Source organism: Trachypithecus francoisi, unplaced genomic scaffold (genome assembly GCF_009764315.1).
Source record: "Trachypithecus francoisi isolate TF-2019V2 unplaced genomic scaffold, Tfra_2.0 Lachesis_group12, whole genome shotgun sequence".
NCBI classification, from domain to species: domain Eukaryota; kingdom Metazoa; phylum Chordata; class Mammalia; order Primates; family Cercopithecidae; genus Trachypithecus; species Trachypithecus francoisi.
Window position 1 is genome coordinate 116870019 of NW_022681457.1, and position 24272 is coordinate 116894290.

The 24272-nt window shown below is 47.2% G+C and overlaps 1 protein-coding gene across 19 annotated transcripts in view; it reads right to left on the reverse strand.

The window, feature by feature from the left end:
* CAMTA1 (calmodulin binding transcription activator 1) overlaps positions 1-24272 on the reverse strand; it is a 975525-nt gene that overhangs the window by 43279 nt on the left and 907974 nt on the right. For 6 of the 19 annotated variants that reach the window (XM_033228551.1, XM_033228550.1, XM_033228549.1 and 3 more), the window contains exon 1: positions 22982-23146. The exons of 12 other annotated variants lie outside the window; for them this stretch is intronic. The gene's annotated coding sequence lies outside the window, so the exon portion shown is untranslated. Of the gene's footprint in view, positions 1-22981; positions 23520-24272 lie in introns of those variants that run through there. One more of the 19 variants, XM_033228544.1, reaches the window with a different exon arrangement.

Below are 24272 nucleotides of genomic sequence, written 5' to 3' on the forward strand. Positions count from 1 at the left end.
GATACCCTACCTTTAAGTGGGAAAAATGATAGAACTTCTGTGGTCACACAGAAGGCCACAAATAAATATATATAATTTACATCCTGCGGGGTGCAGAAGTGAATGTTAGACCCAGAACTGCACTGAGCTGTCAGCCACGTCCTCCCCAGCGAAACGACAAACTTTCTGAGGGCATGGAAGAGCAGGGCAGACCAGGAAAACGCAGAAGCAAAAAAATCCTTTGACAGACAAGGAAGTATCCAACGACACAAAATAAAGTGTCAACTGGGCTGAGGTTCCCCAGCTCTTAACCCCCCTGGGTAAGTTCCATAACTCCTGGATCTAAAGACTCAGGCAAAGTGAGGTCTGAATAATGTCTTACTCCTGGTGCAGAACCTCTGGGTGTGAGTCTCAGCTTCCCTTCCAGTGGCAGAGTCTCCATGCATGACCCCCCTGCCTGTTCCTTGCTAGAGGCCATGTGCTGTGAGTGTGTGTGTGTGATCCACCCGCCTGCTCCTGGCTGGAGGCCGTGTGCTGCCCTAGATGGGGGTTTCTGCTCATCCCAGTGACCATTCCTCTAGACCAGTGGTTCTCAAACTTGAAGAGGGCTTCTTAAGACAGACTGCTGAGCCCTGTTCCCAGAGTTTTGGTCCAGTGGGTCTGAGTGAGACCCAGAAGTTGCACTGCTAACAAGGTCCCAGGCAGTGCTGATGCTTCTGGTCTAGGGCCACATTTCAAGAACCGCTGCCCTAAGACCCTGGACTGTTTCCACAGTGAAAGAATGACTCCTCTCTCCTCCACCCAAGTGCCTGTTAAAGAATGACCCCAGAACCACCTGCTCAGACAGAAGCCGAGATTCCTACCCAGCATGGGTACGTGAGGCATCACCTCATCTGAACCATGCCAGAGCCATCCACAGTAGCTCTGTCGACAATTACTGGGTGCACATTTTCTTCTCAAGCACCCCACCAACTCAGATCAGGCAAAACTTGAAAACGATTTAAAACCCAGCCACCTGTGCTGCTGTCTGCAATGGATCAAGTACTCCTCTACCATTCCCATTGCATCTGACCTCTTTATTCCTCTGTCCTTTACTCAGCTGACAACATGGGCTGTCTTTCCAGGTGTCTGTCTCTGCCTCTCATGCTTCTCTAAAGCAGTCTATTTTCCTGAATGGTTCCAGGGAATGAGGAAGGATACCTTCACCTTCATGCAGTAGTTTCTTCCCGCTACCTTCCAGACATGCACGCGCACGTAAATTCCCGGACAAAAAGTCAATCATTCTGATGGCTTTCGTAGCAGCTGTCTGGCTCGCGATTCATTCAAAGCTTCTCTTCGTGAACCTCTTCTCCCTGCACTCCTTTTTTGTGGAAGCAGCAGTTTTAGCCTGGGCAGCTCTGAGACAATGCAAAGAACACTGGAGTAGAAAAAAGAGCCCCAGGTTTAATCCTGTCACTGTGTGACTTTGGAAAAATAATTCCCACTTTGTACCGCAATTTTCTCATCTGTAAAATGGGGATGTTTATATGTATCTTCTTGTTTGTGAGGATGAAATAAACTAATAAATGCAATCTTTTTAAGGGATATGGCTCTCTTACGCCTGAGCTATTATTAGACTGGGCCTTCTGCCCAGCCCTATCTATGGGAACACTGTTAAAAAATTAAATTTTTTTGAGTAATTTTAGATTTACAGTAAGTTGCAAAGATCGTAGAGTTCCCATATGCCCCTCACTCAGTTTCCTCTAACATGATATCTTATTGTAACCACAGGACATTTGTCAAAACTAAGAAACTAGTATTGGTATATTAGAGCTATTAACTAAATTAAAGACTTGAATCCGATTATAGCACTTTTTCCATGAACGTCTTTTTTCTGTTCTAGGATCTAACCCAGGATCCCACATTGTGTTTAGTTTTGAAGTCTCCTTAGTATCCTTGGATCTGTGACAGTTTCTCCATATTCCTTTACTTTTCAAGATTTTAACAGTTTCAGGCCAGGTGCGGTGGCTCACATCTGCAATCCCAGCACTTCGGGAGGCCGAGGCGGGTGGATCACCTGAAGTCAGGAGTTTGAGACTAGCCTGCCCAACATGGTGAAACCTGCCTCTACTAAAAACACAAAAATTAGCTGGGCGTGGTGTTGGGCACCTATAATCCCAGCTACTTGGGAGGTTGAGGCAGGAGAGTTGCTTGAACCCAGGAGGCAGAGGTTGCAGTGAGCCAAGATCACACCACTGAACTCCAGCCTGCCAGCCTGGGTGACAGAGTGAAACTCTGTCTCAAAAAAAAAAAAAAAAAAAAAAAAAAAAAGGTTTGAACAGTTTTGAAGAATACTGGTCATGTATTTTGTAGACATCCCTCAACTTAAGTTTGCCTGGTGTTTTCTAATCCTTACACTGGGTTCTGGGTTTTTAGGAAGAGCACCAGAGGTGAGGCGCCCTGCTCATCACATACAATCAGAGGGTATAATGATGTCCTGGTGAGGTCAACCTCCATCACTTGGTTAAGGCAATGTTTGCCACATTTCTCTACTGTGAAGTTACAATTTTTCTCTTTCCATTCTTTGGAACTAAGTCACTAAGTCCAGTCCCAACAACAAGCAGGTAACTAAGTTCCACCCTGCAGATGGGGGAGTATCTACATGTATTATTTGGAGTTCTCTTGTAAGTAAGATTTGTCCTTATTTAATGTATTTAGTCAATCACTTATATATATCAGTATGGACTCCTGAACATTTATTCTAAACTTTGGGTCACAACCTGATACTGTTATTTATTTTGTGGCTCCGAGTGTTCGAGCTTTGTCCATCAGGAGCTCTTTCTGGCTGACCCTTGTGCCCCTCTGACGTGCCCTCATCCTTTTTTCTTCCTTTTAGCACTTCCTTCCTTTCTGGCATTACAAGATGCTCCAGATTCATCTTTCATTTCCCCGTGCCAGCCCTAGAACTGTCCATTTCTCTAAGGAGTGGAGCTTTGGTTCTTTTTATTGGAGAAACCAAGATCTGAGTGCTGAGTGTTCATTGCTATTGAGGTATCACTGCTTCCAGGCTTTCTCGATGAGCAGAGCTAAGAAATATATGTATGTATAATAATCCATGTATGTACACTTATCTCTAGTTATTTCTGTATCAACCTGTATACACAATAATGTAAACATGAGTTCCTACTGATGTCTCTGTGTCTAATATAGCACTGCAGTGTTTATTAGAGCCTTCTGAGGGCATTTTTTTTTTAGAGCTGGGGTCTTGCTATGTTGCCCAGACTGGTCCTGAACTCCTGACCTCAAGCTATCCTCCTGCCTGCCTCAGCCTTCCAAAGTGCTGCAATTACAGGCATGAGCCACCATGCCCAGCTGGCATTTTAAAAATAGATTAAACGATGATGAAAGTAACTGTGTGTTACCTAGCTATAATAAACCGATAGATGAAATGCTGAAAAGAAACCTTATTGACATATTAAACTAAAAAAAAAGAGATCTTCAGGTTTAATTCCTGTATCCCAAAAGTATAAGCAGAGGGTATAGTATAATAGTATATTCATTTACATTATACTTCAATTGCTAGTTTCCAACAATATTAGAAAGCATAAGTATAAATAGAAAGAGACTCATAATCCCAGAATAGCTTTGAGTATTACAACGATCGAGAAGAAGATGAAAAAACTCTTGCAACCAACAACTGGCCCAAGGGTCAAGGAATGGTTAGTTGGGGCTTCGGATTCCCTTTGGCTGGGTCGGCCCCATCCTACCCTCTCCATTAGGGCTGTTCCACAAAGTGTCACACAGCACAGTCAGGGGACATCTTTTCCTCTTTCTCTGACAGGGATTCCTAGCCTTCAAAGGGACTCACTTTAAAATGTCCCAAATTAATATTCACTTACATGTTTAAAATTCCTTTGCAATGTTTTAAAGACAGAGACAATTTCATGAAATCAGACACCCACAGTGTGTTCTAAGTTTAGAAGGGCTGGGATTTGCTGCTGTAAAAGTGGAGAATCCCGAGTGTCTGGGCGTCTGCTGTGAGTGAGAAAGTGTCTACGCCAGGAAACCAGCTCCTGGCCAGATTTCCCAGGCCCTCAGGCCCCAGCAGCACCTGCTGCTTCCTCTAGATTTTACACAACTCACTTTCAATCTTCAAACCTAATTAATGTTCCTGGTTGTACTAAGCAATACACTGTGCGGTGGTTCCTGAAATTTTATCAGATAGTTTAGTTTAAAACATGAAGTCCCTCCTCTGGCCAGGCGTGGTGGCTCACACTTGTAATCCCAACACTTTGGGAGGCTGAGGTGAGGTGGATCACCTGAGGTCGGGAGTTTAAGACCAGCCTGGCCAACATACTGAAATGCCATCTCCACTAAAAATGCAAAAAATTAGCTGGGTTGGGGTGTATGTCTGCAATCGCAGCTACTCGGGAGGATGAGGCAGAAGAATCGCTTGAACCTGGGAGGTGGAGGCTGCAGTGAGCTGAGTTCTCACCACTGCACTTCTGCCTGGGCAATGGAGCGAGACTCTGTCTCAAAAAAATAAATAAATAAAAATAAAATAAAGTAAAATCAATCCCTCCTCCTGAACATACAAAATAAAATGTAAACTCTTTGTTGTGATACGGAATGGATTGTTCTTTAACAACTGTCCCAGACTACGTTTTTAGAGTTCTCTCATAACTCAATGTTCTCCAAAATTCCTGGTTCACGACCAGGAATTTTACTTACCTCTGGGCCTCTGCCAAGGCCCACCTTTCCCCTCATCTACCTGGTGAGCTTCTTAACTCTTCCGAATGTGGCTCAGACATCACTCCAGTATTATTAATAATAATAATAGCAGCTACTGGACATCTACAGTAAGCCAGACATTCTACATGGATTATGTGGAATCCTCAAAATGACTCTGAAAGAAAGATTTTCCCCTTCATTTTCAGATGAGGAAGCTGATGCTAAGAAAATCTGTTACTTACCCAAGAGCAACCACTTATAAGCATCAGGGCAGAGATCTGAACACAGACTGGACACCAGACCAATGTTCTTTCCGCTATGCCTTGTAAACCTTCCACATTTTGCCCTGGGTCCTAACAGTATTGAGCAAATGAAGGGATAGTTCTTTTCCTACCTGTCATTCCTGCTAGAGGCTAGAATGTGAGCTTTTTGAAAGCAGGGACCGTGTCTTGTATCCCTAGCACCATCCAGAGAGTGAGGGCGTGCGGAAAGGATTATTTTCTCATTTAAACTCCTGGAAGCCTATTTATTGATGAGGTCATCCAAACTCTGGGGCAAGAACCCTGAGCAGCCTCCGATACCCCAAAGTGCAGTCCAGGTGGCTCATACACCAATGAGCAGTTTTATCACCTGTCCAGGGGCAAGAGAGGATGGTCAAAATGATCCAAGCCCAGAAGAGCTGAATGGGAAAGCAAGCATGTCTGCCCGGCTGGCTGTGGTCTGCTTTCAACTCAGGGAAGGAAACCAGGCAGTTATGGTGAAGACTCTGGAAGCAAGGCTGGGAATGAGCTGACTTCACAGGCACACACTGGAACTTCCCAGCAGTGCCACTTTTCTATAGCCACAGAGTTTCGCATGAAAAATACCAATCCCTAACTTTGGCCTGGTGGCTCATGCCTGTAATCCCAGCACTTTGGGAGGCTGGGATGGGCGGATCACTTGAGGTCAGGAGTTCGAGACCAGCCTGGCCAATGCAGTGAACCCCGTCTCTACTAAAAATACAAAAATTAGCCAGGCATGTTGGTAGGTGCCTGTAGTCCCAGCCACTCAGGAGGCTGAGACAGGAGGATTGCTTGAACCCGGGAGAGGGAGGTTGCAGTGAGCTGAGATCGCACCACTGAACTCCACTCTGGGCGACAGAGTGAGACTCTGCCTCAAAAACAAAACAAGCCGGGCACGGTGGCTCACGCCTGTAATCCCAGCACTTTGGGAGGCCAAGGCGGGTGGATCACGAGGTCAGGAGATCGAGACCATCCCGGCTAACACGGTGAAACCCCGTCTCTACTAAAAATGCAAAAAATTAGCCGGGCGTGGTGGCGGGCGCCTGTAGTCCCAGCTACTTGGGAGGCTGAGGCAGGAGAATGGCGTGAACCTGGGAGGCGGAGCTTGCAGTGAGCCGAGATCAGGCCACTGCACTCCAGCCTGGGTGACAGAGCGAGACTCCATCTCAAAAACAAACAAACAAACAAACAAACACACACCCAACCCCTAACTTTGAGATGTTCCCCCTTTTCAAGAGAAAAATGGACTATTTGGAATACAAATGACTGGCAACCTCCCACAATGAAAGGAGTGACTTTCGTTAGTTACCAAAATGTTTAACAAGTCAGCCAGGTTCAACTGTTGTATAACATGTGGTTTCAACTGGGTTAAACAAAAGAAACACCTTCTAGAACAGCCCCAGAAAGTGTCCATGAATATAAATGCCTGCACATCAGCTAATGAATAATATCAGCAAACACGAGAACTCGTTATTACAACTGCTGAACTGAGCCACCTTGGGTCCTGTTGCCAGAGGAGAAGAAAAAGTTTTGCCTTGGCAGGTAAGTGAATGAAGAAGCAATCGTCAAATACCATCTGCTATTTTAAAACACGTTATTTGTAGCTCAAGTGCACATGTGCTCCCCCGCTGCCATCCATCTCTCATTCCACTTACAGCCCTTGGCTGCCCCGGCAGGGAGAGCTGAGGAGGCAAAGGAGGCATGCCTGCAACTATTTCGGTAGAGCACTGTGAGCGCTGCTTAGGAAGTCTCCTAAATTTTTTAGGAAGCTCAGAAGGACAGGGAAAATGAAGTCACTTAATTCCCTCCCAGAATAAATGGGGCCACGAGAGTATATTAAGCTGCTCCTCCCTGGCAAGCCGTTTAAGATGTCCAAGTGCAGAGGGAAGGGTAAGGGCCGGGTGGAGATAAGGCACAAGCTGTACCACTCTGATTTTCCAAAGCAATGGCTAAATTTAGCCGTAGAAAAAACTGCCATACTCCCCTTTTTAAAAACTCTCTGACTCTGTATACCGAAACACTAGAAATGGCAATGAGCAATGCTGCTTAGGTCTTCTTCGTGTGCGGTAATTCTGGATCCATATTTCTTCTTCCTGGTCTTTGTTTTACATTATCCCCATATTCAGTCTTGGACTCATTAAGAAAAATCATTCAGGATGCTGCCAAAACCACGGACCAACAGCGATTAGACAAAATGTTACAACAGCAGCAAAGCAAACTGAGGATCATTTCTCATTTGAAATCTTTCAAGACTAGAGCTAAGGGTGTCTCAGGGTGAAAATCTCAAACCTATTCTCCAAGGAACATTCAGGCAGGCAGCCACATCACAACACAGTCTCGAGCACCGACGGCACCGCCGCCACACAGGAGCCAACTCTGCTGTCAGTGAAGTAACAAATCCAACTAAGACAAAGGTAGGAAAACTGCAGCTAATTAGCATGAAGTACTAAAGAGCTTTGGAACTCCGATACAGATTCTGCACCTACCTTTAACGAGTCTACAACAGAGGAGAACATCTTAAAGCCGGCTAACTCTGCAGAAAGCAACAAGTTTGGAGCACACTGCCTCAATAGTTTCAGCGCACAGTGAAAATCAGAAATATTATAAACAAGAATTGAGACATTCTAAAGTAAGACTAGTGAAAGGAATACAGAAGAATGGAGAAAGCATCTTACTCCTAAGACTAATGAGGTCTTTAAAAAACAAAAAAAGTGCTGGCCAGGCTCACGCCTGTAATCCCCTCACTTTGGGAGGCCGAGGTAGGCGGATCACCTGAAGTCAGGAGTTCAAGATTGGCCTGAGAAACATGGGGAAATCTGTCTCTACTAAAAATACAAAAATTTGCCGGGCATGGTAGCATGTGCCCGTATTCTCAGCTACTCGGGAGGCTGAGGCAGGAGAATCGCCTGAACCTGGGGGGCAGAAGCTGCAGTGAGCTGAGATGGCACCACTGCACTCCAGCCAGGGTGACGGAGCAAGACCCTGTCTCAAAAAAAAAAAAAAGTGCTGTAATGAGACCTGGAGATGAACAAAGAAGGATCTAACCTGGACATGAAGGTGTGATTTCAATGGGTTATATAAAGGAAAACGAAAAATGAAAATCCTAACACTTGAGAAGGGAAATTGCAAAGACAGAAATGACAAAGTGCACAGGAACTGTCAGGAGGCATGGATGCAATAACTAAGCACCTGCGGATTGTTCGGTGGCGCCCAGCACGATCAAAACACCACCTGAAATCCTTGGGGAAGAACCACGGAGACTCCGGCCAGAACACACTCATTCCACAGATGTTTACGGAATGCCCACTGCTGGCTAGGACTGTGCCAAGGCTCCAGGGAACTAAGGGTGAACAAGACAACTCAAGTTGTGAGCCCGGGACTACAAAAACCTAGCACGATATGAGCCTTTGTCTCCAGAAACTCAGTCTCATACACGTGAACGTAAAGAGAAACTGTGTTGGCTCAGTGAGGCCAGTGACTACATTCATCCCAGTTTACTGCTACATTCCTGAGGCCTAGCAGAGTTCCTGGTGCACAGTAGGCCCCCTTTACTGACTAAATGACTTAATCTCAACTGTCTGAAATATACAATGTGAACTTCAAGAAGGACAAGGTACACAATAATATGTAGAACAAATATCTGTGTCCATGAGTCATTTCTATGATGGGCTTTGTTTTTCAGCCAAGCTATTAAAAGCAGCTCCTTCAGGGCCACCTTTTAGCTAATACGAATATATCAGTTTTTATTTTTATTTTTAGACAGGGTATCACTTTGTTGCTCAGGCTAGAGGGCAGTGGTGCAAACATGGCTCACCACAGCCTCTACCTCCTGGGCTCAAGAAATCCTCCTGCCTGAGCCTCCTAAGTAGCTGGGACCACAGGCATGCACCACCACGCCTGGCGAATTTTTTGTATTTTTGGTAGAGGGAGGGTTCACTATGTTGCCTATAGTGAGCTCCTGGGCTCAAGTGATCCTCTTGCCTCAGCCTCCCAAAGTGCTGAGATTACAGGTGTGAGCCACTATGCCTGGCCTCAAATTTTTTTTTACATGGACATAAATTGTACGTATTTAATGCATACAATCTGATGTTCTGAAGTACATGCACGTTGTGGAAAGATTAAATCTAGCTAATTAACAAATGCACTACATAGTAATGTACTATGAACAAATGTGTTCATTAAACAATGACATAGCTATCACTTTTGTGGTGAGGGCATTTAACGTCTACCCTCTTCGCAATGTTCAAGAATATATCATGATGAACTCGAGTCACCAGGCTGTACAATAATCTCTCGAGCTGATTCCTCCTGTCTAACCGTAAATACACATTCTCTGATGAATATTTCCCCGACATCTCCATTCCCAGCCTCTGGTAACGACTATTCTATTGTCCACCGCCATGAGATCAACTTTTTTAGACTCTGCCTAGGAGTGAGATCATGTGGCATTTCTTTCTGTGCCTGGCTTATTTCACTTCACAGAATGCTGTCCATTATTGAGTTCTGATACTGGCAATGGCAGGATTTCATTCTGTTTTATGGCTGAATAGTACTCCACTGTAGACACAGACCACATTTTCCTTACACATCCATCCACGGATGGACACTCAGGGTGCTACCGTATCCTGGCTATTGTCAACAGTGTTGCAATAAACATGGGAGTGCAGATCTCTCTCCGGCATCCTAATTTCATTTCCTTTGGCTACGTACCCAGTGGTGGGATTGCTGGATCCTCACTAGTTGTGTCAAACGCATTCTCCACACGTTATTTAGGACTGCCGTTGGCAAGGCTTGGCTCTCAGAACTAACTGTAGGGGGACCATCTGCACAAATGGTCCTAACTGTCTTGCTAACTTGTGAGAGTTAAAGCCCAAGATGTTTCAAAAATATGTACTTTTCTAAACACTGGATTCTACACAGACTTCTGCTCCAGAACTCGTAAGTTGATTAATTATAATATTTTTCATAGTGCTATAAAATCTGGAAAACATATAGGTAAACAAGTCCTTCCCAACTTAGTAGAAAGAAATGTATATATTTTAAAATAAATAGCTGCATTCTGGATAAAATATCTGTCCAATACTTTATCTTTATTAGTAGGGGCTAATAAAATAGGTCCTAATAGATAAAAGGATTTAAGAATATTAGCTGGGCACAGTGTCTCATGCCTGAAATTCCAGCACTTTGAGGCTGAGGCAGCAGGATCACTTGAACTCAGGAGTTGGAGACCAGCCTGGGCAGCATAGTAAGACCCTGTCTCAACAAAACATAAAAAAATTAGCTGGGCATGGTGGCATGTGCCTGTAGACCCAGCTCCTCTGAAGGTTGAGATGGGGGGATCACATGAGCCCAGAAGGTGGCGGCTACAGTGAGCTTCCATCATGCTGCTGCACTCCAGCCCAGGCAACAGGGTGAGACCTCGTTTCAAAAACAAAATAAAGGGGCCGGCGCGGTGGCTCAAGCCTGTAATCCCAGCACTTTGGGAGGCCGAGACAGGCGGATCACAAGGTCAGGAGATCGAGACCATCCTGGCTAATACGGTGAAACCCTGTCTCTACTTAAAAATACAAAAAACTAGCCGGGCGACGAGGTGGGCGCCTGTAGTCCCAGCTACTCGGGAGGCTGAGGCAGGAGAATGGCGTAAACCCGGGAGGCGGAGCTTGCAGTGAGCTGAGATCTGGCCACTGCACTCCCGCCTGGGTGGCAGAGCAAGACTCCGTCTCAAACAAACAAACAACAACAACAAAAAAAACACACAAAATAAAACAAAGCAAAACAATTTTATAATTCATCATAGACCCTTCTGATAAATAGACGTATTTTTAAAAAGTCAATATACCACGTAAATATTTTATTCAGAAACAAACTATTTCCCCAAGGAAAGCACAGGGTTTTAGAAAATATTTAGTCCTTAAGCTTCTTTCGAAGAGTGTCACGATGTCTGTGAGGATTCTTTCACGTCTCGGCTCCATATGCCATGTCAGAATACATCAAGGACTGCTCTCCCATGCTGGCATGGCACTCAGTTCCTGTGAGTATCCCTTGGCACCCTACCCCTAGACCAGAATCATCCTTCAATTTCTGCAAATTTGAAATCAGTGAGGCCTGAACAAATACATGAATTACTGAGACCAGCATTAAAGCATCCCTTGGATTAGGGAGAAAAGCAAAACACTTAAGTGTGCTTTCTGTGAGAGGGGGATGTGGTTGGCACAGTGGCTACACCTGTAATCCCAGCACTTTGGGAGGCTGAGGCGGGAGGATCACTTGAGCCCAGGAGTTCAAGGCTGCAGTGAGCCATGATTGTGCCACTGCATTCCAGTCTGGCCCAGAGAGAGAGGCCGTGCCTCAAAATAAATAAATAAATTTTTTTTAAAAAGTGTGTGGCTGTGGGATGCAGCTTGACTGCATCCAGTTTCAGGGGCTACGCAATCTGCAGATCCTTACAGAAACCCCCCAAGTGGTTAAGGGAGCAGTTAAATAATGGAACAAAACGTTAATAGCCAACTCCGGTGGCACTGTGCACCGTTTCTGAGAATCCTCTCTCTTGAATCCCTAATACCTCCAGACGCTCCTTAGTCTGTTCTCTGCTCTTCCCTGCTTTTCCTAGTTTTCCTTCCCTGTCCCAGCCCATTCCCCCTGAGCCTCTTTATTTCCCTCCCTGCTCTCACTTAACTGGTAACAATCCTGTGTGAGGTGGCTAACAAAAATACTTGTGATTAACAGCAGATTAGGCAAAGTCAGGACTCATGATTTTAGAGACAAGAATAAAAGCAAGCTCCGGTAAAACCGTTTCACAGAAAACACAGACTAAAGTCTCTAAAATAGTGAAATGTGAGTCCCAAGTTGGGCTGAATGTAGCAAACAAAGCAAAAAGGGGGCAGTGAGTTTCAAGATCACACTACGTCAGTTGCTTTGGATAGCATGACTTTCCTTGGTACTAAGATCTGAAATAAATTTCTCCCATAGGTCCTAACAAGAAGGATGCTGTGGGCCGAACGTGGTGGCTCACATCTGTCATCCCAGCACTTTGGGAGGCCGAGGCGGGCAGATTACCTGAGGTCAGGAGTTTGAGACCAACCTGATCAACATGGCGAAACTCCATCTCTGCTAAAAATACAAAAATTAGCCAGGTGTGGTGACACGCACCTGGAGTCCCAGCTACTCAGGAGGCTGAGGCAGGAGAATCACCTGAACCCAGGAGGCAGAGGCTGCAGGGAGCCGAAATTGTGCCCTAATGCCAGAGCCTGTGCGACAAGGCAAGACTGTCTTCAAAAAAAAAAAAAAAAAAAAAAGGATGCTGTGATTTCATAGATTCCAACATCCTTGTGACAAAGGGACTACTAGGTTTCAAGTGACTGTTTATTACTGTTTGGTATTAAAGAATACCAAAGCACCATTTCATCAAAGCAATTCAGCAAAGGTTCAATGTAGGTCCAACTTCACAACTCTCTGATGAATTGGTTTAAGGGTAGACCATTCAGAGGAATATATGCTGATTTCTAAATCTGACCATAGATGATTTGGATATTTTAAATTTCTTTAAGGAAAAGCTTTCTATAGTTCGTTGGTTTTAAGTTGCATACGACTAAATCACTCTCAACATTCTCTTCTGCAGGTCAGTGGGCCTTCACTTTTAAAGAAGTCTCCTTACTGCAATGAAGTAACATGTTATTTTCTTCTGTTTTCAGAAATGAATGTATCTGGAGTTTGACTAAAAGTCGGTGTTCTGCATAGATAATATCTTTCCACAATTCTTGGTGGAAAGAGAGCAGCTGCCAATTTTAAAATCTGTTCAACCATAAACACAATAATCAAGAAACCACTCAGCCCCTGTTCATAACTTGGCCTCTTCAGTGTGGACCCAAGTGACTGCAGTGCTCACCGGCAATATCCCCTATGCTGATATGAAACATACAGATGAGAGAAATTTAAGAGAAAGTGAACTTCCCTTGCTAGAAAAGAGCCTTTAACAACAATTCTTATGCTTTTTGTTCAGGGGCTCTTTGACAATTATAAAGACTGTGAATCCTCTCCTAGAAACACACGTACATATAATATCTTGCATTCAATTTCTGAGGGCTCATAGAACCATGCCACAGCCTCAGAACTATGTTGTGACTACGGTCTATCTACTGAAGCATTTCCCAGGTTGCATTCTGTGGAACATTTCCCATCAGCTATTGATCAGCAAACACAAAATGTTTTATCAAAGATGTTTTGGAAATACTAGGTGAAACACAAACACATTTACACTTCATTAAGGGAAGACTTTTCTGAACCTGAATATGCTAACACACGCTATACACTGATAATCACCAACAGCAGATGTGTTTCCTAAACTTATGTGAACCTTTTTGTGGGGTGAGGGGCAGTTCTTATAAGCATTTCCTGAAACTAACGTTCCCACGGAAGAGTTTGGGAAGGAAACTAGCCCTAAGGATACCTTTTTGATATAGACAGTCTCTGAGTTAGGAAAGTCTTGGTCCACACTCTTCCTCTTCCTCTCTTTCTCATCAGGCTCAGGTGCTACTCCAGCCTAGCGTAGACTCCAATAAAACTATGTGGATGTACAGTGCATGCCACCCAGAGATCAGTGTGGGAGATGGTTTGACCCAACGTCTCCCCACTACCATTACCTCTCTCCCATCTCAGGAGACTCCCTCGCTCACTGTCTGTGGTCAGTCAATTCCACTTCAGACAACCTCTGACAGACAGAATCACTTCCGGAGTCTCGCTCTGTCGCCCAGGCTGGAGTGCAGTGGCCAGATCTCAGCTCACTGCAAGCTCCGCCTCCCGGGTTCACGCCATTCTCCTGCCTCAGCCTCCCGAGTAGCTGGGACTACAGGCGCCCGCCACCTCACCCGGCTAATTTTTTTTTTTTTTTAGTAGAGACGGGGTTTCACCGGGTTAGCCAGGATGGTCTCGATCTCCTGACCTCGTGATCCGCCCGTCTGGGCCTCCCAAAGTGCTGGGATGACAGGCTTGAGCCGCCGCACCTGGCCTACAGAATTACTTCTTTAACCCACCGTCTCCTGATATGGTTTGGCTGTGTTTCCACCCAAATCTCATCTTGAACGGCAGCTTCCATAATCCCCATGAGTCATGGGCAGGACCCAGTCCTGAATCATAAGGTGGATTTTTCCCATGCTGTTCTCGTGATAGTGAATAAGACTCATGAGATCCGATGGTTTCATAAAGGGGAGTTCTGCACACATCCTCTCGCCTGCTGCCATGTAAGACGTGCCTTTGCTCCTCCTTCACTTTCTGCCATGATTGTGAGGCCACCCCAGCCATGTGGAACTGAGTTCATTAAATCCCGTTTTCTCTATAAATTACCCAGTCTCGGCTATTTCTTCATAGTGGTATGAAAATGGACTATCCTTGTTTTAATTATCTGAGGCACCTCAGAAAGATTTCTCTCAGTCTCTTTCTTTGTTCCATTTGGGATAAAAAGTAAGATTGAACTGGGTCTGGTGTCTCAGGCCTGTAATTCTAGCACTTGGGGAGGTGAGGCAGGTGGACTGCTCAGGAGTTCAAGACTAGCCTGGGCATCATATGAAACCCTGTCTCTACAAAAAGTCCAAAAACTAGCCGGGCACAGCGATGTACAGTTGTAGTCCCTGCTACTTGGGGGGCTGAGGTGGGAGAATCACTTGAGCCTGGGCAGTGGGAGTTGCAGTGAGCTGAGATCGCGCCACTGCACTTCAGCCTGGGTGTCAGAGTCAGACCCTATCTCAAAAAAAATAATAATAATAATAATTACAGTGAATAATGCTGGAGTTAGGTTATCAATAAATTTATTACTTACTTTATCCAACTTTATTGAGTTCTACCCTGTGAATTAAGAATCTTCACCAAAACTGTTTCCATTTACCAAAGTTATTTTATATATTTCCTTATTTAAGCAGCATCACGTAATACATAAATGTGAGGTTCACTCTTTCACTTGTTTTGCAACACATACTCGTATGTTATTTATTGACAGACTGTATAGATTATGTAGTTCTATGTTTTATAGTACGTATATATGCGTGCACACACATTATTTTAATTATTTTGCTCCTGCAAATGCAGAGTATCTATAGTGGGTCCCACAAGGTTTTTGTTCTCAGGCTAGCCTGGGAACCTACCTGCCATTTATTGCACTGTTTTCCTGGGAAATGTTATTCAACTGATTTAAAAGTTTTCAGAATCATCAGTTTTTGGCTAAGTACTTCCTATTTTTTACATTAGATAAAACATCTTACACACACACACCACACACACACACACACACACATGCCAGGGGCATTGGTTCTGGCTAGAGTGACATCGTTTCTTTCACTAGAAAAGAGGATATTTAAATACATTCTGTGGTGATTAATCCAAACCACAGTGTATAATACTAAGGAATTGAACTATACTTTCTGGAAATGGTCCTAGGAAATTGTTAGTCAATATCCATTTAAAGATTCACTAAAAGGTGATGGGTTCTGGTTCCTCTTTCTCATTTTAAATGGGACCATGAGAATAAAAGCAAGGAAGAAAGCCCTATAGTGAGTTTCTGTGGCTTCAGGATGGTGTTTTCTTTAGGACTATGATGATCAAGTGTGAAGACCAAAACCTATCAGTTCCTTCACAGTCGGCCCCCCTAGCATCCCTTCCTTCTTCCCTGATCAGGGCACCTTGCTTCTTCCTTGGGGAGTGCAATGGACTGAATGTTTATGTCTTCCTAAAATTCCTGTGTTAAAATCCCAACTCCCAATGTGACGGTATTAGGAAGTAGGGCCTCTGGAAGGTGATTAGGTCTTGAGAGCACAGCCCTCATGAATGGGATTAAATATGGGTGCCCTTATAAAAGGGACCCCAGAGAGCAACTTGCCCTCTTTCCACCTTGTAAGGATACAGCAAGAAGCTGGCAGTCTACAACCCAGAAGTGACCCTCACACCATGCTGGCACTTGGACTTTCAGCCTCTAGAACTATGAGAAATAAATTTCTGTTGTTTACAGGTCACCTGTCCACGGTACTTTGTTAGAGCAGCCTGAACTAAGGAACTGCACCTGGTTTAGGTGGCACAGAGTCCAATTCTTGGCTGCAGGGGTGTATGAGCCAGACCTTATGAATGAGAGGACCATGTCCCCTTATTCAAGAGATTAGACAGGTGACTCAAGATGGGCCAATAAGAGATGAAACATTTCCTGGAACCACAGGGAAAGAAGAGCTGTCTTTCTGGAGACATCTGGTAATCTGGCAGACAATAAGCCTGGAGCTCAGAGTGGGCCATCTTGCTACCACACTGAGGACCCTTCCCTGCTTGAGAATAAAATTAACATAAAGAAGGAGAGTGGGGTGGGGGCAGTGGGGGAGGCCTAATGACATCATTGAGCATCTACAGCCAGTTCTATCTGAAGACAACACTCATTCTGGACTTCATAAGAGTCAATAAATTCCTTTTTGTTTTTTTTTGAGACAGGGTCTTGCTCTGTCACCCAGACTGGAGGGCAGTGGTGTAATCGTGGCTCACCGCAGCCTCAAACTCCTGGGCTCAAGCAATCCTCCTGCTTCAGCCTCCCGAGTAGCTGGGACTATAGGCGTGTGCCACTGTGTCCAGCTATTTGTTTTAAATTTTTTTTAAAGATGAGGTCTTGCCATGTTGCTTAGGCTAGTCTCAGACTCCTGGACTCAAGAGATCCTCCTGCCTTGACCTCCCAAAGTGCTGGGATTACAGGTGTAAGTCACCACACTTGGCCAAGTTTCCTTTTTGATATAAGCCAGTCTGAGGTGGAGCTCTGTCACGTGCAGCTGGAAGAGCTGGAAGAGGCTAAAGTCGATCTATTGGCTGGGTGCGGGGGCTCACACCTGTAATCCCAGCACTTTGGGAAGCTGAGGCAGATGGCTAACTTGAGGCCAGGAGTTCCAGACCAGCCTGGCCAACAAGGGGAAATCCATCTATACCAAAAAATACAAACATTAGCTGGGTGTTGTGGTGCATGCCTGTAATCCCAGCTACCTGGGAGGCTGAGCCACCAGAATAGCTTGAATCTGGGAGGCAGAGGTTACAGTGAGCCAAGATGGTGCCAGTGCACTCCAGTCTGGGTGACACAGTAAGACACTGTCTGAAAAAATAAAATAAAATAAAGTAGGCCAGGCACAGTGGCTCACTCCTGTAATCCCAGCACGTTGGGAGGCCAAGGCGGGCGGATCGTGAGGTCAGGAGATCGAGACCATCCTGGCTAACACGGTGAAATCATGTCTCTACTAATAATACAAAAAAATTATCCGGGCATGGTGGCAGGTGCCTGTAGTCCCAGCTACTCAGGAGGCTGAGGCAGGAGAATGGTGTGAACCCGGGCAGAGCTTGCAGTGAGCCGAGATGGCGCCACCGCACTCCAGCCTGGGCGACAGAGCGAGACTCTGTCTCAAAAAAAAAAAAAAAAAAAGTAAATAGAAAGTCAATCTATTAATTGAAATGTAGATCCTTTTGCTAAATAATTAGAAAAGTTCTGCTTCCACTTATAAATAAAAAATTGCTATTCAATATCATTAAATATACCTTAGTATACAAATGTTATTACAATTTCTCTACAAAACATGTGATAAATGACAGCAGCAATAAACTGTCTTGCTTATTCGAAACGCTGATTCAATGTTGACTGACCATTCAGTAAGACAAGGAAAGGTATACTGAGCTCTGGCCTGGCTGGAGACTATCTGTTGAATTCATACATATGGAGATATCTTAACTCTTTCAGGTCTTAGGTGACTGCTAAATGTGGCGTCATGACAGACACATACCACAGAAGAGAATCACAGCAGAACAGCTGAATTGAAAGAGAATTAGGAAATATCCAGTCTAGTGGCTTTCAACTTTTTAAAACTGTGGTCCACAGAAAGAAATAGAAGCCACCACACACTCCCCCATATGGAAACAAAATCTTCCCAAATCAATACTTACTCTTACTATATGCAATGCACTCCGATTTTAAAATCTGATGATGGTGACCATGCTTTTCTGAACCACTAATGGGTTTGGAAAACAGGTAAGAGAGCCAGAGATACAAGGTAATTTATGTCAGGCTTCTCACTGAGTGAATGGTGGAGCTGGAACACCCAGTGCCCATCCTGCTGTATTATACTGAAAAAAACAGCTGTTACCTACACACATCCCTAGACAGTGGCTTCTGGCCAATCTTCGAAGTCTGGGAAAATGATTCAGATGTCAGGCCTATTTTACACGGGTAGTGTCCAGGATTTTTAGGGCCACCTCAAGACCACTTATGTGAAAACCCACATCCACCAGTTGGCCTCAGACTCATATTCACATAGATTGACTTTCGACTCCTCTCACTCCTGCTTGAACTGACCTGCATGGCAGATCATTTGGAGTCTGTGCCTAAATGACCAACAGGCAAGACTGAACCGAAGGCATGAAGGCACAGAGTAGGATCAGGTTTGTCTTGGGCTTGAAGAAACACATTTCGTGACAGTCTCCTCACCCTATCCAATGAGTAGCATCACGCTGGATAATTTCTTTGCCAACTAACAGTATTCATGAAACTTCAACTCCCAGCTGGCATGATGGTAGGCATAGGAGAAGATACAGCTTAGGTGCCGCCCCTCCACACCCCATAAACGGCTGTTAATCTAATCTGGGTGGTGAGAAGAAAAGCTTCATTAATAAGACTTGAGTGAGGCTCAGAGAAAAAAAGAGACAGAATTTAACATGGAGTATGCGTGAGGGTAGGCACACCAGCACACCAGCCTGGCTGCGTGTGACAGAGGACTCATGCCGTGTGGCTGGTGATGGGGCGAGGCCAGCTGGAGAGTGAAATATGATGTATGGGGTGGTGAAAGTCAGGTGAAACAAGAAAGGTGAAAAAATGGAGAGACTGATTAATTTTAGTAGTTGATAAATATTAAATATAATGGATACATTTATTTACATGGCTTATCCTCACTTGCCACATTACAAAAACATTATGTAGCTTTATGATCAGCACTTTAACTCCTAGACATATTTACCTTCATTAAACTCCTTATACCTTATCTTCCTCAAAGCAATATTTAATTTATTAGTTTTAATTTGCTAACCAACGGATGTATAGTGGATGCTTCAAAGATGAGTTGACCAGTCTTTTCACATCATGTCTAAAGCTATGCTCTATTTTCAATATTTACAAGACGATATAAAATTAAACAAATTACAGGGATCACGATACTTTATAAACTAAAATTTCAGTTAGTCTATGAAAGGAACTTTACGGAAATGAAGCATTAAACAAGATCATACTGGCATTCTCCCCCTCCACTGTCTTTTTCTTTTTCTTTTTTTTGAATCAGGGTCTTGCTGTTGTCCAGGCTGCAGAGCAGTGGCATGATCACGGCTCACTGCAGCCTTGAACTCCTGGGCTCAAGCGATCCTTCTGCCTTGGCCTCCCAAAGTGCAGAGATTAGAGGTGAAAGCCACCACACCTGGCTTTTTGTTTTGTTTTCTCTTGTTGAGATGGGGTCTCACTCTGCTGTTCAGGATGGAGTGCAATGGCACAATCACAGCTCACTGCAACCTCCACCTACTGGGCTCAGGTGATCCTCCCACCTCAGCCTCCTGAGTAGCTGGGACTGTAGGCATGCATGGCCACACCTGGCTAATTTCGGTATTTTTTTGTAGAGATGGGGTTTCTCCATGTTGCCCAGGCTGGTCTTGAACTCCTAGGCTTAAGTGATCCACCTGCCTCAGCTTCCCAAAGTGCTAGAATTACAGGTGTCAGCCACCACACTGGGCCCTTTTTTTTTTTTTTTTTTTTTTTTTTTTTTTGAGACGGAGTCTTGCTCTGTCGCCGGGGCTGGAGTGCAGTGGCCGGATCTCAGCTCACTGCAAGCTCCGACTCTAGGGCCCTATTTTTAAAGTTACCATTCACAAGGTATCATACCATGGTTTTAATGAGTCACTTATTATACTGCTTGTGGGGTGAAGAGTAACTATTTTCTGATGGTGAAGGCATCTCCTTGTCTGCCTGTCATGTTAACCCAAATGTAGTCACATAAGAGAACAGCAAAGAAAAGATGGTCATTTGACTTTAGGGCAATTCATTCAAGAAGAGGGTAAGACTCTAACTGAAGGTCTCCATGACTATGAATACCAACATCCCCATGACATGATGTGACACTACGCAGTGGTGTCACCCAGCAGGCTAACAAGCACTTCTGAAATGTTACATGTGACTAATATTAACATGTGGCTTTTAATGTAATTCAATACATCACATCTGGACTTCTCCAACCATCACACCTATAATCTCAGCACTTTGGGAGGCTGAGGTGGGTGGATCACTCGAGCTCAGGATTTTGAGCCCAGCCTGGGCAACATGGAGAAACCCTGTCTCTACAAAAAATACAAATTAACCGGGTATGGTGGTGTGTGCCTGTAGTCCCAGCTACACAGGAGGCTGAGGCGGGAGGATCACCTGAGCCTGGGAGGTGGAGGCTGCACTGAGCCATGATCGTGCCACTGCACTCCAGCCTGGGCGACAGAGTGAAACCTGTTTCAAAAGAGCCTCACACCTTTCACTTGGGAAACTTTCATGTCAACCAATTCTTTAACTTCACTGTCTTTCTCATATGAAGTAAATAATTCTTAGTTCCACTTGTTATTCACGTACTGGATTCTAGAACAGCTCCCCATGAATATACGGCAGCAATAACAGCTCTTAGTAAAGGCCAGTTCAGTCCTAAATAGAAGACTAAAGAAAAGCCTGGGCCGCACGCAGTGGCTCACGCCTGTAATCCCAGCACTTTGGGAGGCTGAGGCGGGTGGATCACGAGGTCAGGAGTTCAAGACCAGCCTGGCCAACATAGTGAAACTCCATCTTTACTAAAAATACAAAAATTAGTCGGGCATGGTGACGCGCACCTGTAGTCACAGCTACTCGGGAGACTGAGGCAGGAGAATCACTTGAACCCGGGAGGTGCAGGTTGTGGTGAGCCAGGATCATGCCATTGCACTCCAGCCTGGGCAACACAGTGAGACTCCGTCTCAAAAAAAAAAAAAAGAATAGCCTGAAATAATGTGTCCACCAGGGTATCACCAAAGCCAAATCCTTAAATAATACAAACAAGACTGTTATTAACGAGTGCATGAAATACTGTATTTCCATTTGAGTTGTTCAGATTATAATTAATCAGGACGACCTCATCAAGGTCCCTCAGGAATACACAGCAGTTCTCTGCTTCTTTCCACTACTAGGCTACATTTAGTTAGAAAATGCATACGCTGTAAGTAAATGCTATTTTCTAGAACATTAAACATTATTACTCTCTAAATCTAATACAAAGAAAAAGAGAAACATAAATTTGCTAGTGTCTAATTCTGGTCTTGGAATAATAACTATTTTTTTTTCTAAACACACAGCAGGAAAAGTGCTTCTGCATAATGCATTTCTCTTGATCCGGTTCCCGGCACTAGTTTCTCAATAAGACACAGATTCTGTAGGGAAACGAAACAGTTCCGTTCCTCAAGGTAGTAACAGAAAAAGACTCCTTGTATGTACAGCCAAACATTTTATCGATAAAACTTGGGAGTACAAGTTTTTAAAAGCCTCACTGGTGGAAAAAATATAATGCATTCATTCAAGCAACCAAACACAGGAGGCACTTCTGTAGTTATCTGAGGGCACCTCTCACGTTTACTGAGTCGGCTTCCGGGATTAGATACTTCAGGCCGTCAAGAGAGCTTGTATCAAGTAAAAGTGGGCAAAATAGAAAACGGACTTTAAAATTGTCGTCCCTCCCTGGTGAGGCAACTGATTAAGAAAACAGTCTGCAAGAATATCATCATTTCAGAAATCTATTCTGATACCTGATTTATAGGGAAATGTTTTTGATGTCTGCAGTAATCTACAGAGATCGAAAAAGTCTCAAACACCAGAATGCCATCAGCGCCACCTCTAAAGAGGCGCAATACCTAGAAACCAGATCACCAGAGCTCCGAAAATGTGAAAGGGCCACCCCGAGCGTCTATCCAGGCCCATCTGCGCGTGGAAAGCGCTCTCCGGTCGCCAGCCTGCAGGGAAGCAAAAGCTCTCAGAAGTTGCTCCGAGCCTTCCATCCACTTTCGGGACTGCCCTGTGCACGCGGGTGAATCGAGCGTCCCTCCGCTCCCCTGGGCTGCAGGCTGAGACAGTCCCCCGCCGCCCGATTCCGCACCCCTCTGAGGAGCGCAGGGCTGTGCCTGCACCTCGCCCTGCACCTGCCAGCCCAGGGACACCGCGCCCCCGCCTCGGGAAGGAGGCGGCGCTGGGTCCCAAAAGCCCTCTGCGAGGAGAAGCCGCACGCCCCGAACTCACTCGCCGCAGGCCGGGATCCCGCGTCCCCCGACGCCGCCCCAGCCCAGCCCCGCGCGCGCCCGACACGCTCGTCCCCGCTCTCGCTCCGGTACAGACGCGCGCGCGCGTGAGCGCCCCGCTCCAGAAGCGCATCCAGCCCGCGCGCGCGCCCGGACACGCGTGGCTCACACCTGCCGCACACGCCCCTCGCACAAACACGCGCGCCCCTCACGCCTGGCCACTCCAGACACACAGCCCCAGGCCCCACGCAGGATCAGGCGTCGACACACCCTCGCGGCATGGCCACGCGTGTCTCCCACCCACTCCTCGGCCAAACGCACACCCTCCCCGCAGCCCCTCACCCTTGCTCCTCACACTCAGTCCCCACTCTCGCCCCAGAAACACACCCCCCACACTGGGCCCGCGGCATCCGCACACCCCCCACTCGCGCCAGAAACGCGCGCACCCTCGCGGCCCCTCCCCGCCGCGCGTAAACACTCCCGGCCCGCGCACGCCCTCCCGGCCTGGCCCCGCACCGCACACTCGCACCAGAAACACGCGTGACAGCGCGTGCACCACGCCCCCGGCCCGCGAGCACGCGTGCCCCCCACGCCTCGGCCCCGCCCCCGCCCCGCGCGCGCCCCCGCCGGCCGCCGCCCTCGCCCGCACGCGCCCTCCGCCTAGCCCCGCGCCGCCGCGCACTCACCCGGACTTGCTGAGCTCGGCTCCCACTCGGTCAGGCTTGCGCCGAGCCGCCGCTCACTGGCTCCCGCGCCCCGCCCGGCCCCGCCCGGCCCCGCGCCCGCTCAGCTCCACTCGCCGCAGCTAGAACGACTCGCGGGGCTCCGGGTACCGCGGTCTCCCCGCCACTGCCCGAGTGCGCCGCCCGGACCAATGGCGGGGCGCGGCGGTGAGCTCACCGGACCCGACCCCGCCCCCCAGACCGCGTGGCCCAATGGGAGGACGCGACGTCACCCGGAGCCGGGCAGAGGCTGGTGCGGGGCGCGGAGCCGCTCGGCGCGGGGACTGCGCCGGAACTGCGCCCGAGCCGCGCTGGACGGCTGGGGCCCGGCCGGAGGGTGCGGGCGGAGCGCGCCGCGGGCGTCCCCGCGCGAGACCCGGCCCCGGTTCCTCGCGACGCGGTCCCCGCCGCTCCGCCCGCCCGGCTCAGCGCGGCCCGCGAAGGGGGCGGCCACGGTCCCCTCGAGGCCGGGACGGCTCGGAGCCCGACGGCTGCACCCGTTGCCAGGGCCGACGGCCCCAGGAGCCCCGCGCGGGCCGCTCGTTCCCCTTCCCGCAGGGCCGCCCCGCGCCCGCCCTGCTTGGCTCCCCGCGCCGTCGGGGCCGCCCGAAGCTCCGCGCCGAGGACCCGCGTTCCCGGGCTCGGGCTCCTTGCGCGGCCCCGGCGCGCCCTGCGGCGGCGGCGTCTGCAATGCAGCGGGCGGGAGGAGCCGGCGCTGCGCAACGAGCTGGAGAGCGCGGGGGCCGGGCAGGAGGAGGGGGCCGGGGCCCGAGGACCCGGGGAGGGCCAGGGGGGGGCGAAGGACGGTGGGCGGGGGCGGTGGCGGCGGCTCCGGCTTTGGGGGAGTGCGGCGCTCGACCCCCTTAGCTGGAGTGCGGACCTCCGCCCACCCTGTGGGTCTAACCTCCGCGTTCCAAAGTTCCAGCTCCAGCCCTGCGCACATGGGGACTTCTGCGTGAGGGCCTCTCGCCCGGGCTACAAACCCCGAGCCGCACCTCTTCATCGAGGCTCAGGCGTCCCGAGCGGATTCAGCTTGCTTCTTTCCCTGTGCTGTTTGCAGTCCCACGGCCTCGCACAGGGAAAGTGCCTGACCCCAAGACTTGTGATGAGACCGCCTATTTTTGTTTTTGTTATATATAGATAGATACAGATATATAGATATATATAGAGTCAAATATCTGTAAAATCGGCCATGTCTGCCATCTGGGTAAAAAGGTGTCTCGAAATTGGGGGCGGAGTCTTTTCTGACCCTACC